Below are 12,544 nucleotides of genomic sequence, written 5' to 3' on the forward strand. Positions count from 1 at the left end.
TTCCACGGCTCGGCGGGAAGCCCCTAGGCCAGCGCGTAGGCCTAGGTTCTCCAGGCGTGGGGGACGCGCGGTAAAAACCACGGAGACAGCCTGAGCGCAGGAACAAGTCTGCTTTATTGCGGAAATACACTTGGTTATATAGGGTTGGGTAGAGGGAGGGGCAGGAGCTGGGGCGGGTTAACTACGGGGCGGTAGTGGATAGGCGGAGTTGTGCAGGCGGCTATGAGGTAGGCAGTAGCCAGGGAAGAAGGCAGATTATATATTGGCAACGTGGGCGGGACTGGCGGGAAGGACAGCAACGGCTGGAGGAAGGAGATAACAAAGGCTGGGGGAAGGGATGCAGCAACAGGAGTTGTCCTGGGTGGTGCTTCAGGGACAATTATCGGACATTGTAGATCCTCCCAGGGCCCACTGGATGGAACGTGGGAGAGTATGGGCTATGATGTGGACCATTGACCATGAGGTACAGCGATGCCCAGAGATATGCTTACCAAATGCAATGGATATGTCATGATGATGGGAGAGAGTGTTGCTGGGGGGGGGGGGGAGTGGTGGTGGTGGGGAGTTGAATGGGACCTCATATTTTTTTAATGTAATAATTTTACAAAATGAATTAAAAAAATTAAAAGATAAAAAAATAAAATAAAAAAACAAAAACAAAAAGACACAGATTCTAGTGCCACAGCAGACAGGGGAAGAGCACACAGCGGGTGGATGCAGGGAGTAGACAGATGGGGAAGGGAAGGGGAGAGAAACAAAAATAGATCTTTAAAAAAAAATTAAAATTTTTTTTTTTATATTATCAGAAGGCCATCTAAGGGCCTTCTTTTGCCTCAATTCCTTCCCAAATTACTACTCAAATCAAGTTTAAAAGTCCTCTGTGTAAATGTGAGCTTTGTATCATTCTCTACGTCTTTAACTGTTTCCTCCCTCCCCCCAATAAATCCTAGCTGTATTAGAGTTTCTATAATTCTTAGGTTCACAAGACAACCAATGGGCCTCTTGAAATTTAATTTCTAACTTTTTATATGTACATATTCTAAGATTGCTTTTACAAACATGTTATCAAATGAGTGGTGAGTTGCACTGCGAACTTGTAGGTTTTCTTCTCGCTAAAACACACAAGTGCCGCAGGAATGAAATACTTGCACACAAAAATTCATATGCAGGGAGGGCCCTGTCTGGTTTATTTCTCTTGCTTATGTATCATGTATTTTTAGATTCAGCCAAGGGCTGTGTTTAAAATTAAATTGCCCAAGGATGTTTTGTCTTGGAACAAGAAACCTTGTCTCTAGACTCACATCCTGTCTAGCGGCAGAAAGGGCAAGAGGAGGTCATTTTCAATCTTCAAGCGCAAAGATTTAGCTTTTGCAGAGATAAGCAAGGACAGAGCTATTTTTCTCTGAAGCAAGAACAGATGAGCTTTCATAAATCTTTTAACCATGCCCTTGCCACGGTGTTGGAACTAATCCCCACATCTCCCCCCTTTCTTTTTGAGCAGGTTGTTCTACTTGAGTAGCTATATCTACGGTGGCCAGGTATTCATAGCATTGTTTGGTATGTTCCCATAGTTGGAAGAAGCATTGGTATCCTATAACTATAACAAGGCAGAGACAAATTAATCTTCCTATTGTGGCCCACCATTTAAAATTTAGATTGGAAAACCACGTTAAATGGTTCTGCCACTGTAACTGTTCGGCTAAGATTTTTAGTGTGATTTGTTGAGTTTGATTTTTTAAGTTTCATCATTGCCCCCTTAATTGGAAATGGAAAGCTACCACTTCATCTGATATATGAGTGGAGAAGGCACTCTGAAGGTGTTTATTTATTTGGTTCCAATTATGTTGGGTGCCATTCCATTTTAAAGGAGTGACACAAATGTTAGAATGCCTCCAGTCAATTTCATGTATTAGTGGCCCTCCTGGAGGACCCAGTATCCTCCTATTCATGTTGAATCCTTTGAGGATAATGGGGCCTCAGGATCCTTCCAGGAGGTGAGGGCAAATACCGGTGGATCTGTTATATGGACCCAAAAGCTGTGATTGGCACTGCAGGGGTTAACAGACATAAGCATGAGCAATATGTACATTTTCCACGTTCCCACCTTAGCAGAAGCAGTAGTGACTACTGTGAAATAAGGTACAAAACAATTTTTAGGCATCTTAGGGCACCCAACTCATGCCATTAGAGCTTGTGCTTGGTTGCCCAATTATTTAAGACTCCCCATGTAACCAGTTCAGCCCCTTGGGTAGTCCTCAGGGCGATGTTGGTTGATTGCAGGTTGAGCACTTCCAGGCTTGGTCTTGGGGTGTGCTGTAGATTCCATCAGCCATGGTATGGTTTTACATGCTTTGCTAGAAGCCAAAGAGGGCCTTCTAGGGAGAGAACACATGAGTACTGTCCTCCCCATGTTGGATAAATTTACTGGAGCATGCCAATTACCATTAGCCTCTTGTCCATCCAGGGCTTTGTATAACACTTTAGGATAAATTTTTACAATTGGTATTTGAAAATGTTGTTCTGCTGCTGTATAACCATCCTCATTGCAATTTAAAAGAAGTTAAAGTATATAAGGCTATTTGTATGACATCCTTCGGACTGGTTAGACCTAACACCCTATTCCCCCTTTTTTATTTTGTAAGCATAATTTTAAGGTGGAGTGAGATGATTTTTAAGAAAAATTATTTGTTAACATAATATTATTAATATGAAGAAATAGGGACGCCGCCTTGGCCTAGTGGTTAGGGCATCCGCCTACTACATGGGGGGTCTGTGGTTCAAACCCCAGGCCTCCTTGACCTGTGTGGAGCTGGCCCATGTGCAGTGCTGATTTGCGCAAGGAGTGCTCTGCCATGCAGGGTGATCCCACTCAGGGGAACCCCACGCGCAAGGAGTGTGCCCCATAAGGAGAGCCACCCAGTGTGAAAGAAAGTTCAGCCTGCCAAGGAATGGCGTCACACACATGGAAAGCTGACACAACAAGATGATGCAACAAAAAGAAGCACGGATTCCCGTGTCACTGACAGCAACAGAAGCAGACAAAGAACACACAGCAAATAGACACAGAGAATAGACAACTGGGGCGGTGGGGAGAAGGGGAGAAAAATAAATAAAATCTTTAAAAATATATATGAAGAAATAGTGTTAAAACTACAGGTTTTTTATACAGTTAAGTTTTTGTTATTAGTCTAGGATAGATGATTGGGTTATGCACACAGCTTTGGGAAAGTGCTGTAAAATTTACTGTTGGCTTGTTCACATATGAATGCAGCTGGTTTGACTTGCCTAAGGAGATATCAGGGAAAGCTTCAAGAAATTTTAAAATAAAGTGGTAGTGGCATAATTGGCTATTAATTTTTGTAATAAATTAAGAATATTTAGAGTTGCTGCACACAGCAGTGGTGCTACTTTAATTTATGAGAGCTTACTGTTATATATCACCCTGTGGCAGTTTTTAATGTGAATTGGACAAGTATGAGTTAAAGTATCTGCCTTATGCCAGCTTTTAATGTAAATCAGGTGAGTATGAGTTAAAGTGTACATGTTTTGCTTTTAAGGAGAGAGGTTGTTTTGATAATATATATAATTTTTAATAATTAAAATTATGATTAACAGCATTATATATTTTTAATATTATGTTGTAACGTTATTAAATTTTCAGAAATTTTATATACACTTTAAGTATTCATATGAAGTTTTTACTCATACAATTTTAACAGAGGGTTAAAGAATCCTTTTAATTTTATAATACTTTTAAATATTGCTCATTTAACTTATATTAAATGAACTTAACTATTTTATTACTTCATTTTTTTTTAAGGTAAAAGAACAAATCATCTGCAAAAGCCTAAAATATAAGACATTTTTCAGGATCTGATTTTGAGAGAGCATGTTTGAACATTATGTTCCCTTAAACATGATAAAACTTGTTTTTTTTTAAAAAGCCAAGGACATGATATGGTCCAAGTACAAGAAGCTATTTTGGTAAAAGAGACTCTTTGTACACTGATTAATCAGAAGAAACAGTCTTTGTAAACTTTTGCTCAAACAGGGTAATGTCTTAAGAAAATTTGAGAAAGAACAAATTTTAACTCTGTATTAGTAGATTATTTGATACTAAAGCATTTAAAATTTAATAGATAGACCTATCAAATCTTACTTAACTTCATCCACAAAAATTCCTTTTCTGCACACCTTCTGTACTTTCTGTGTTCATTCAGGTTTTGTCCTAAATTTTACTCTTTTTTAATAACTAGTCATTTATCTTAGGACAAAATTATTTTCTATTTCCTTAATAATAAAACTAAGGTTCTATACACCCTACATATGTAAGTTACCAAAATGATTTTGGAAACTGTCTCTAAGCAAACTTCTTACAACATGCAATTACCATGCACACTAAACAAATGTTAAAAAAATGATTCAATTTGGTTACATGCAAATACAAATTTATTTCAAATACCTAGTAGCATGCAATATTAGATATAGTTTTTTAGATGTGAGTTGGCAGGAGAGGTTGTTTTCTTGTTATGAATTTACTTTTTGTTATTATCAATTCAGTTTCTGTTTAATAATGGATTTTTGGAATTAGGTATTTAAACACATTGATTCAAACAATGCTTCCACAAACTTCTTATAATTATTCATAACCACATGGACTATAATTACTTTATCTTAAGATAAATTTTAACTTCACAGAACACATTTTTTCACTGAATGCTACCACAATACTTTTTACAGCTTGCCGTATGCATTCATGTTTTGTTGTGAGTATTTCCATTTTTATTGTATGAAAACTAGCCTTTTTATTTTAGGACAAAACACACCTTTTTGAACAATCATCCAATTTCAGTTAGCATTCCCACAATCTTTTTACCTGTTTTAATATTCTTTTAAATTTTACATCCTTCACTTTATCCTGTGAAGAATAAAACTATTCATTTCAATTGAAGTAAGAACTATTTCTTATGAAGAAACTTATAGTAATTCCATTAATCAGGACTTACAATTTTTATAATTGTAGAGCTCTTATTAGCATTTATACTTATCTATTAATACAAGCTTTTATTTATTTTTAGATCATTTGAATAGAGCTCTTTTAGGAAATTTTATTTATTTATATTACCACACAGAGGTATTAAAATATACTGACATTGAACAAAGAGACAAATACAAAAGCAGTGATAACACACTAACAGAAACAGAAAGTTTACAATTTGACTCATAATTCTAGGTCTAGAGTTCCCATAATTCAAAACCTAAGGCTCCCTTTTCAGGGAAATATGAACAAAAGGTCTGTACTGTTTGAAGCAATGTAGAAATTTGTTGTTCTTTCACTCTACAATTACCTGCTTTCAATAGTTCTTGTGAAGTGTGGAGATAGACCTCCTAGTTGCTTTGATAATGTATTTCCCATGTTATACTAGTGTCTGAGATCAGCTTACCTCTCTCAGGGCAGCTGATGTCCTTGCAGGAAGCATGGTTTGGACCAATCTCACTATGCAGACATGTTCTTGTGACTGAACCCAGGGAGCAGCTTACAACAAGGGCGGCTGTGATTGCTGGCAGCGATGAATGTTGGGACTGTAGTTCCACTGGGCTGTTCCCAGGGGCCATCCCGAAAAATGCCTCTCAGCTGGGGGAAAATCAGCTGCCCCACATTGGGCACCACTTGCCTTGGGAATGAAAGACTCACACACCAAAACTCATGTGCAGGAAGTCTCTGTCTGGTTTATTTCTCTTGCTTGTATATCATGTATTTTTTGATTTAGCCAAGGGCTGTGGTTAAAGATAAATTTCCCAAGGATGTTTTGTCTTGGAACAAGAAACCTTGTCTCTAGACTCACATCCTGTCTAGTGGCAGAAAGGTCAAGAGGTGGCCGTTTTCAAACTTCAAGCGCAAAGAGATAGCTTGTGCAGAGATAACCAAGGACAGAGTTCTATTTGCTCTAAAGCAAAAAGAGATGTGCTTTAATAAATCATTTAACCATGCCCTTGGTGGGGTGATAGAACTAATCCCACACACAAGCGTATATTTTATGCCAGAGTGAGCATATTATCTGTGTTTCCTTCCTTCCCCTTTTATTTTTAACCCTAGTACATGGTGTATATTGATTTCCAATCCCACAATAGAAAAATATATATTGATAATTTTAATTATATTTTATTATAGTCATTAATTGATGATTATAATCAGTAATGTGAGTTATAGTTGAGAGGCCAGGACCTCAGTAAAACATGCTAAGGGAATGTGGCTCCTCTTTTTCTATCCTCCTCCAGGCTTTTCACTCCATATGTAATTAAAGCAAATGATGCCACCTGCCCTACAGATGTGTTTATAGCTCCTGCCACATGTGCAGGTGCCTTGCCATGGAAAACTAAGAAAGAAAATTCTTGATTTGCTCCCAGATGGCGGAAAGAAAAGTTAGGAGACCTCAGTTCTAGATATTGGTCTGCACCCAACTGTTTATATGCTTCCACCTCTGTGAACCTCATTCTTCAACTGTAAAAACAGTTACTTGGCCAGGACAATCTCCAAGTTCCCCTTTAGTCATCTTCACTCTCAGGTCTCATGGGTTTTCTCCCCTCTCCTTCCTTCCTCCCTTCCTCCTTTCCTTCCCTTCCCTTCCTTCCTCCACATGCCCCTCTCTCTTCCTTTCTGGGTGTGTATGTGTGCATGTTTTGGGGGGAGGGAGGTTGATACATTGGTCTCCAGAATGGGGAGCATAAACTGAGAGTAGCCTGAGCTAAATCTGTTCATAGCATTTTGTCCCCATCTTCCTACTCTGTTCTGAAGAGGCCTCTCTAGTTGGGTGATCAGTGACATGTATATAACTCCTGCTATGAGCTCAACTCAGAGAGAAGTTTTAAAGGGAATCTGTGAGAAAGGGGTGAGTAATCTAAGGGAATGAGTGATTTTCTTTAGACCTGAATAGGTACTTCTCTGAGGGTTTGCAATTCCCTGACTCCATGGAGCACACGAGATTGAGGGTTTTAATTGTCCCTCAGCTCCCATCTGAATTGTCCTCCACTCCTGTTTGGAAGTGGTGGTGTTACTTTGGCTCTTTTAAGACCAAAGAGACAAAAAGAATCCTGAAGGTCCTTCAGTCCTAGAGTGGCATCTGGAACTCGTGGGACTCTTGGGACTCATCTCCTCATCCAGGCCACTCCTGACTTGCCTTGGTATTAATAGCACTGCCGTCCCTCTAATGACCTGGACTGGAAACTACAGAATATTTCTTGACTCCCATCTTTAAGTAGCTGTCAAGTTCCTCTCCAGGCTGCCCTTGTTATATGCTTCAGTTCACCCCACCCTTTGCTTTCCCTGCCCAGCACCCAAGTTAGGCTTTTGTTCACAGAGCACCAGAAAGAAGTTCAGAAACCAAGAGACTTGAACCATTTCCATTTGTGAGGCTCCCCATACATTAAGAAATACAAAGAGATTTCCAAACAGGAATATAGAAATTCAGTCTGCTTGTAATTTAGAAAAACAATGCTTTTAACATGCACAAATATAATATTGTATATCTATACAATTTACAAGAGAATTAGATTTTGTATTAAAGCATTATTCATTTACCTGTACCTCATTCAGCATGGAACTTGATTTGACAGCTGTAGTGATGGTCTTTCAGTCGTGCCTCAGTGGGCCTCTCTGATTATCTGTAACTCACTTGGAGATCATTAGAGAATTCTCATGAGCAGAGGGCTGGTCCGTGGCTCAGCTCTGTGTCCTCTTAGCAGCTCTGCTCTCCTCTCTGACAGACTCCCTGTTTGATTGTTTGTTTTCTTTGTGCCTGTTAAGCTTCTCAAAGCCCAGCTATAATTATGTGATTTGGCCATTCAACCATCTTCAGGGCCCTAATGAATGAAGATACCCACCTTTGCTTACATTCTTTCCCTCTAGCTGTTGGCTGTACCATTCATCCTTTCTATGTAGTAGTGGAACTTTGAGGCTCACCATGTTCATGATGACCGTGGTTACCGTGACAGGCTGTGATGTCTATGGTGACCCACTCTGTAGGGGTAAGAATCTCTCTCTCTCAAGAGCTTTTGAGGAGTGCTTGAGAACCATTGATTGTCAACCATGTTTAATGATTATCTAAGAAACATTATTAGTTGTATAGGTTCTAATTGGTGCCAGAGCAAAATTATAAATAGTATAATTGAAGTTGGGTCTGTTATATTAATAAATAGAAGAAAAAAAAAGACTCCCTGTAACTCTCAAATCCAAGTGAATTATTTCTTCTTTGCTAAACTCCCCCCTGGACTGCAACTGGTCCCACACCACTGGAACGATGCCTACCATCCACAGTCCTATCATTTTTTTCCCCAGCTGAGACATTTTATTTGTGTATATGTATTACACCATTAGAAAAAAAAAATCCCAGGATTTTCTTTCCTGTACATTTTCAACTTGGTTCCTTTTTGATCCAAGATACCAGTTGATGTCATCAGTACAATGAAACCAAACTGTCAGATCTTTGAGTTGCACATCAAATCTGGGGCTAATCACTCTGCACTTGTTTAACCTGCCTGTGAGTTTCACAACAATTTCCCCAGCCTTCTGATCATAAATGATTTCAAATTTGCCAATGTAGCCATGCTTCATCATCAGAGTTAGAAACCTGCTGATGATTTGGAAGCACAGCATGATAATAATCTGGCAGTTCTCTCTCACATCACCCAGGATGTTCATGTGCACCATTGTGGTGGATTGGAAAGGTGGCAGAAAGACTCTGTCTTTTTAAAAATAGTAATTCTTTCCATCCTTCCAGGCTCCACTTGAATTCCAGCTCTCCCTGATTGCTCAAGTGAAGAGGAAACCCCTTCCTCTGATCAAACGAATGCCTCTTGAGATGCTTCTGTTTTTCTGCTTCGGGGTTGACTTGTTTGTGTACTTCTCCTTCCCCGAAACTTCTCCCTACAGCAATTTTTGAAGGTAGAGACTGGAAGATTTTTGTAGCCTTCCTAGCAACTAGCAGCCCCTGTGCATGGCAAGCCTAACCAGGAGTCTTATATGTTTATATGCACTGCATCTCCCTCATACTAAGGGTCCTTTGGTTCCAGATGAAACAGGGTTTCTCAGCTCCCAAGTCTGTTACTTCCAATATGTCACAGTGTCCCAGAGACAGGGGAGAAGAAAATAAATTCACATATACCTATATGTATATCAATATTCAAATGAATTAATATATATGAACTTGTGCTTTCTTTATTTTGGTTTATTCTGCTAGGATACATTGTGAGAAATCCAATGACTGGATCAAATTATAGACATCATTTATAACTTCTTAAAAATATATTAAAAAATTAACAAACCAGTGTGTCTTGTTTCTAGGCATGTAAAAATAGTCTAGTTTCACTGCCACCCTTCCAGCACTGTTTAAAAACATTCTTACTAATGTTATATAGAAGTACGTTACTATCTCAACATTTTAATTTGTTTCTATTTCTTTATTTGTAAAATCTTTTATGAATGTTCTGTTTAGTGATATATAATGTTTGTTTTGAAGTTGGGCGATACTAAATCTTTTTTTTATTTTGAGTGATTATTTTTTATTGCATGTTTTTGTAGATACATAGATTGCAAAAATGTTACATTAAAAAATAAAAGAGGTTCCCACATACCCCATGCTCCACCCACCCAATCCCCCCACATCAACAGCCTCTTTCATCATTGTGGCACATTCATTGCATTTGGTGGATACATTTTGGAGCAGGACTGCACCGCATAGATTATAGTTTGCATTGTAATTTACACTTTCCCCAAGTACATTCATTGGTTATGGCAGGTTATCTAATGTCTAGCATCTGTCGCTGCAATATCATTCAGGACTGCTAACTCTTAAGTGTGAGTGTCCTTCAGATCCCAGGCCAGTTGTGTTTCTGCAGCATAGCCTCCTTGCAGACTCCAGCATCTGGGTCTCTAACCTCGCCAACAGCAGCCTGGGCTTCATTCTCGGCGGATGCTGGTTTTGATGTGTGGATGGGGAACAGCCGGGGAAACACCTGGTCTCGGAAACACCAGACTCTTTCAGTTTCTCAGGATGAATTTTGGGCTTTCACATATATTTGAGTTGATTATGACACGGGCCTCTTTCCTTAGTGCCCTTAGTTCAGACATGTGGGGATTTCAGCAGTGATGGCAGATAGAGTGTGTGTCTCTGCCCTCTTAGGAGAGGAGAAACTGATGTCTTGTGAAAGATTTTATACCTCCTTAATTGAACAAATAGCATTAGAGGGCATTATAGATAAATAATTATATCATAGGCATTAGATTTGATTAGGAATTAGGAATTCTTAAGTTATTTTGTCATTCTTACTGGTTAGGATGCTGTTGGGCCAATTTTATTCCTTCTCCTTCCCCTTCCCCTTCCTCCATAAACATGTATTTGAAATATTCATTTTTCTTCTTTCTGGAAATTCTCACCTCTGAAATTCTCTTCTTTCTCTTACTTCTGGCTCTAGCAATTACTAGCAGTATGACATTGGACAATTTAACATAGGTCCTCTGTGCTTCAGTTTCCTTATTTGTAAAATCGGGATAATAAACCCCTATCTGATAAGGTTTTTGGAGCAAAGCCAGGAGTTCTAAACAATAGGGAAACCCGAAATGATACTCAGAGATGTAAGGAACAGATTTATTATGTGCAGGCTCAGAGGAGAGTCAGTATCCAAATTCTGAGACCCGTTTTTCAGTTTTCATAGGTTTATATAGGATTTCATGTGGGATCAGCATGACTCTTGCTCATTGGTAATGTGTTGCTAGGCGATATTTTGCAAGCGTGGTTACAGAAGCAGAATGCAGGTGCAAGGTCATCGGCTGATTTACAGAAGCGGGGCTGGAGTGTTTGTTAGATTACAGAAGTGGGGGGCAGGAGTCATTCTGTGATATTCTCCTGCAAGACCATGTTCTCACGGGCTGATTTACAGAAGCTGGGGCAGGAGTGGCTTATTAGATATCTTTTCTGCAAGATTAAGCTTTTTATTTCTCAACAAGGTAATTGGGAGGTTAAAGGAGATACATGAGAAGGATCTGGCCCAGAATCTGGCCCACTCTAAGTGCTCATGAACAGCTGGCTTTTCCATCGTGAGTGACACTCACTCATGTGTGCTCTACTCACATGCAGGACATCAGAGTCCTGTGCCTAGGACCAGGCATTAGAGAAGGAAGCTCTATGGTCTCCTCCAGGCTTGCTTCCCATCTGTCAAACCGTGCTTGCTGAGGACTTGAAACACAAGCATGAGAGCCTTTACCTACTGACACAACAGGAATGTTTCTTGTAGCACTGTTCACAATAGTGAAAAACTGGAAACTACCCAAATGCCCATCAGCAGTGGACTGGAAAATTAAAATGTGGTATATTCTCACACTGGAATGAGAACTAACAACCCATAACTATATGACGTGGGTGAAATCAGATACAGAAGAATACATCCTGTATAATTCCATTCATATAAAATTTCCAAGAATGATAAAACTATATTTGGTGTGAAAAATTAGGATAGGAGTTACCTTTTGGAAGCATGACAGGAAGGGTGCTCAAGGGAACTTCTGTGCTTCTGGTAATGTTCTGCTTCCTCTGCTCAGCGCTGGTTTACTGAGATATGTTCAGTTTGTGATTATTCTTTATGTATATGCCAGTATTATTTGTGTGTAATATTTCAGTGAATCAGTTCCTTTTTGGATTACAGTTATGATGAGATGTCAAATTATGACTTACCAGCTTCAGTTAACTACGTTCTGATTAAACTGGCCAAAAACAATTGTATTATATGGCTTACTCTCAAGGCACCTCAATAGGTATGTAATAAAAGTGGAAAGTTTTTACAATGTCTTTTTTTTTGTTGTTGCAGAGTTTGCTTTTGGTTTTTTTTTTTTAAGTTTTATTTTTATTTATTTCTCTCCCCTTCCCCATTTTCCCCCCTCCCCGCACTGTCTGCTCTCTTCTGTTCCTTCTCTTTCTGTTCTGTGTCCTATTGCATTCTCAATGCCCTGGGAATCTGTGACTCTCTTTTAGTCATGTCATCTTGCTGTGTCATCTGTGTGTGTGTGTGGCTAAACTCCTGGGCAGACTGCACTTTTTTCAAATGGGATGGCTCTTCTTGTGGTGCGCACTTGTGCTTGGACGCCCCTATGTGGGGGCATCCATGGGTGGCATGGTGCACCTTGTGTGTGGCAATACTGTGTGTGGGCCAGCTCACCACACAGGCCAGGGGGCCCTGAGTTTGAACCCTGCACTTCCTATGTGGTAGGCAGATGGTCTATTATTTGAGCCACGTCCGCTTTCCTGCATTTGTTCTTAACAGTGAAATATATATATTTTTAAAAAAATGAACTATAAAGAAATAATGTTAGTTCACATGCAAGTTTTTTTTATTTTTTATTTACTTTTTATGCCAAGCAGAAATAAGAAATAGGGCAAGGAATTTTGGTAATATTTGGTATTCTCTAGAAATTCAGATTTTCATAAAAATGGATAAACATGGTATATTGCTCTGTTGAAATTGGATGAGCCTATTATAGATTTTACTAGTTAAG

The 12,544-nt window shown here is 39.2% G+C and overlaps 1 pseudogene; it reads left to right on the forward strand.

The window, feature by feature from the left end:
- The window catches only part of LOC101447821 (lysosomal acid lipase/cholesteryl ester hydrolase-like), a 39,438-nt pseudogene that overhangs the window by 14,215 nt on the left and 12,679 nt on the right, over window positions 1-12,544 (forward strand).

Source organism: Dasypus novemcinctus, chromosome 6 (assembly GCF_030445035.2).
Source record: "Dasypus novemcinctus isolate mDasNov1 chromosome 6, mDasNov1.1.hap2, whole genome shotgun sequence".
In the NCBI taxonomy this organism is placed as follows: domain Eukaryota; kingdom Metazoa; phylum Chordata; class Mammalia; order Cingulata; family Dasypodidae; genus Dasypus; species Dasypus novemcinctus.